The following is a 4,546-nucleotide window of genomic DNA, read 5'->3' as shown; positions in this document are numbered from 1 at the left end:
GTTTGTTTGAGAAAAGAGGTGCTTCATCGGTGTCAGGCGCTAGGACTTTGTCCAGAGATGTAGAGCTCTTCTGCTCACTCGCACTGATGTTTAGTAAGTAAGTGATAGCTAAAAAATGAAGTAATCTGAAACAAGCTATAATGCAGAAATATTAGCAGGGCAATTTAATGAATAAATGTATTGATACAAACAGTGAATATCTGCAATCCTACTTAAATTAAACCTATTTAGGATTAATAGCTAATCCTACTTAAAGTCATTTGGTAAAGAACTAGTACCATAGATTTGAAGTAGAACAAGTTGAGGACAATTAAAATCCCATTGACAATTATTTGAGACAACTGCAGGAGTGCTTAAATATGGGACTGTCCATTTAAAAATGGGACATCTGGTCACCCTAGTTCCTCCACAACAGAGCCAGTGCAACTGGAACACTTTCAATAGTGGGGTTGCTGAAATCTAGTAGATCCCCTTTACACCTATCAATACGCCTCCCCTAGAACTGGGGCTGGGAGCAGGGCCCTGTCTCTGGGATGGTAGGACTTGGTAAGGGGGTAAAGGGTCTGAGCCTGGAGGTGGCTTCTGAACCTAGAGGCGAGCCCTGGGTGTGAGGCAGCAGCTGGGACCCTAGGCTTTGGGCTAGCAACTGGAATTCAGGGCATGGGGCCAGCAGTGGAGCCCTGGGCATGGGCTGGAAGTAAGGATATTAATGAATTGTTGACAAGTCGACTAGTTGCTTCCTCTCCCCCTTGCTGCCTCTATCAGATAGAGGCAGCAAAGAGGCATGGGGAAGAGGAGGTACTTCAAAGCAGTAGTGCCGCACGGAGCCCAAGGTATGGGTTCTGTGTGATGCTGTTGGTTTGAAACGCGATGGCGGAGTTTCAAAGGGGCAGTGCCACACAGCTGATCCTGGGCTCTGTGCGGTGCTGCTGGTTGGAAACGCTATTGCAGTGTTTCAAAGCTGCAGTGCCACACGGAGCCCAGGGTCAGTTGGGAACTCCCTAGCTAACGCCAGCTCCATGAGGCATTTCCGCAGAACCCAGAGTCAGCTGGGGAGCTCCATGCGGTGCTGCCACTTTGAAACGGTTTTGCAGAAATGCTATACGGAACCTGGGATCAGGTAGGGAGTCCCCAGCTGACCCTGGCTCTGCATGGCATTTCAAAGGAAGAATGTGGAAGTGCCTATTGACTAGTCGAGTAGTCGATGGAAATTCCATCAACTACTCGACTAGTAAATTAATCGATATTTAATATCCTCAGCTGGAAATGGAGCCCCTAGTTTGGGGCTGGGAGCACTCATGTGAGCATAGCCAGTGGCCAGGACCCCACTTGTTGGGGGAGGGGGAAAGCAGAAGCAGAGCACCAGATGCACAGCTGGGAATGGAGCCCCGAATAAAACTGAAGCACCCTCCATGCCTCTAATGCCTGCAGCTATGAACAGAGATGCAGCTCTGCTTATCCAGTAGCTCCTGAATTGTGCAGGAAGTTCCTGGACCTTTGAAGATACTCCCCTCTGTCATCACTTATAACTACAGCAAAAGCAAAGTAGCAGTGGATGGAGGGCCTTCAATCCACTCCCCCACGTGACATAAATCCCCCCCTTAGTTAGCCCATGCCCTCAGTTTGGAAATGGGCAATAGGTATTGTTATCAGATAGCTCCTCTCTGAAGAATGGTAATACAGAAACTCCCCACTCTGACTGTCCCTGGGGATCAGTACCATGCTTAGAGGGGCTGCAGAGCCTGTAACACTCCACCTACCCTGCTACTTCCTACTACTGTTCTGCTGCACTCCTCCCCCACTGCACCGCTTCCCTCAAGCCCCTGGCTTTGCTCTGCCCACCCACCTCTGCTTTGCTCTGTCCCCTCTCAATCCACACTCAGTGGTGGCCCATCAATACAGGCGACCTAGGCGGTCGCCTAGGGCACCAAGAAAAACGGCCGTTGAGGGCTTTGGATGCTGGGGCGCCGATTGTGCGCCGATCGTGCGTTTCACCTAGGGCGCCAGTTGCCGGCAGCTCGTCTAGGGCCGCTCCTGTCTGCACTCCACTTCTTCCCCCAAGCACCCTCCACCTGAGCGATGCTGGAAGTCAGTGGCATGGAGCAGGTTGGGGCTGGGTCACTCCTCTTCTGCTGCCTCCTATGAGTATAGGGATGCCCCCTCCATTGCTGGCAACAGGCCCCCCTGCTAATCCTCCTGACTGCTTTTGGTCTTGTGCTTTTGTGTCCCACTGGAGCATGAAGCCCCCCCAAAGTGCAGGGCCCAGGACTGTTGCCCCAAACCATCCTATAGACAGGATGGCTCTGCTGGGGAGCAGCATGCTCCTGTAGTAACAGCCATGGGGCCATCTTGTTGAAGGACTGCTCCTAAATGTTCAGTTCCTCCCCTGCAACTCCTAGTTTGTGCCCCCGACCCATACAGAACACCTTCCTGCACTGATGAATGCAGTATGAAAACTTAGATAGACTTGGTAGGCAGATTGAGGGATACAAGGGCAATGCAGGGGTAAAAGTGGAGGGCTGAGAAAGAAAGGGCAAAAAAATATCAAAACCAGCACTTAGGATGACCAGATAGCAAGTGTGAAAAACCGGGACGGGGTGGGGGGTACAAGACAAAGCCTCAAATATCAGGACTGTCCCTATAAAATCAGGACATGAGGTCACCCTAATAGTATTAGATAACAGCACAGACTGTGGAGCATTTGAGATATCTGGTACAGAAGGAACACACATGATTAGTACTGGGGCAGCTAGAGAGATTTTCACCCTGTATAAGGGCTAAGGATTACCAAAACTGCAGAAATTTAGATTGTTTTTGTGTCAGTTGGCTTTTACAGTTGCTTTTAGTTTGTTGTAGCTTGTTGCTTTTTTTTTCCGATTGGCACCCTAGGCCTGGCCAATAAGAAAGCACAACTGGTGACTGGTATGCCTGCTGTGTCAAATCCATGTCAAAAAATGAAGAAATTGGGTTTAGTTTTGACTTCATTGGTTTGAGAGTTGCGTGTTGACTGGTTTTCCCGTTTTAGCCTGTTTTGGCTTAAGTTTTTTTTTGACTGGCTTCCCAGCTAGCAGGGAAATTCAAAGGTGCACAGCAAGCCCATCACAGACTCATGTCTGGGGATGTAATCACATAGAATGATGGGGTTAAGGAGTGACTGGTTTTAGTTTTGATCTGAAGTGGCATTTCTGTGACACTGGACACTTATTTACAGTGTGTGAAAGTTGGCATCTCAATGGTTAACTCTGCGTGCCTGCCTGTGTGTGGTGATGTGCAGGTGGGAGAGTGGAGCAATGTGAGTAACCTGCACATGGACTGTGTGGGAAATGACTCAGCAGGAGGGTGAGGAACAAGGGGCTACAAGTCCACCCACAGTGCCAAGACTGCATGCCAAGAGATCCAGTCACATTAGGGATTGGCTTTGTTTTGACATGGGATTAGCCTGTTTTTTGTTATATTGTGAAAGCCTGTGTGCTTATTTACAGTTTTAAAGTTGATAACGGCAATTCTGGTTTTAATGTCCAGAAGAACTGAACCCAGACTCTGTATACCTTGCCATGCCATGTAGTTGGAGGCTTTTAGTCTCAGACTCTGTGTGAGCGGTAGAGGCTATGTCATAAAATGGATCCCTTGACCATCACAAGACACTGGGTAGCCTTGCTTGAATAGACAGGAGGACCAAACAGCATTCACCCTAATACACAACACTGCTGAGAAACTGAACCTGACAATTATAGGACATAAGCCAAGCCACCGACGTGTTTGATCTGCCTGTTATTCTAAACCAGGCATGTCCAAAGTCCGGCCCGCGGGCCAATTGCGGCCCGTGTTCCGGTTTAATACGGCCCCACAGGTAATTTGGCAATATCTATCTTTTATGGCCCCCAACGAATCCATATGTATTGAGATGAATACATTGTAAAATCTCAGTTAGTCAGTTGGTCTAAATCAGTTATAAATATATTTGGACACAACATGTATACTTGGTGTTATGTTCCTGTTCATATTTTTTGAACTTAAAAGTTGACAGACAACCTTTATTACCAATAATATGTAATGTACTTTACAATGTTCCTGACATATATTTCAGCTTCCTGGATTTTTTTTCATCTGGCCTTCAGATATGAAAGGCAGAGTGATTTAACACCTGTTTAGATTTGTCATCCATGTGACGAAATGAAAAGTATGCCGTTTGCAATAAACTTTGCATAAAATAGTTAATTTGCATTTAATTTTAATGGTTCAAAGAATGTCAGGCAAAATGGTCGGCCCTCACGCATGTTCACTTCATCAAATCTGGCCCTCTTTGAAAAAAGTTTGGACACCCCTGTTCTAAACCAAGGAGCAGCTGTTCCCTCGGTTTTGGTCTAACGTTTTGGAGCAAAGGCTCCATAGCGCTGAATTTCTCAAGCCAAACAAGGCCAGGAATCAGGGGCCAGCAGCACGGAAAACATCCATTTAAAACAAACAAGCAAACAAATCATTTGGGACAACAACCAGGCCTCCCTCCCTCGCACTGATGGGGGAGAGAGACTTGGAAACGGAGAGG

Source organism: Pelodiscus sinensis, chromosome 3 (genome assembly GCF_052426305.1).
Source record: "Pelodiscus sinensis isolate ZL-2025 chromosome 3, ASM5242630v1, whole genome shotgun sequence".
Taxonomy (NCBI): domain Eukaryota; kingdom Metazoa; phylum Chordata; order Testudines; family Trionychidae; genus Pelodiscus; species Pelodiscus sinensis.
The sequence above is the reverse complement of the archived record's forward strand: the minus strand, read 5'-3'. Positions refer to the sequence as shown.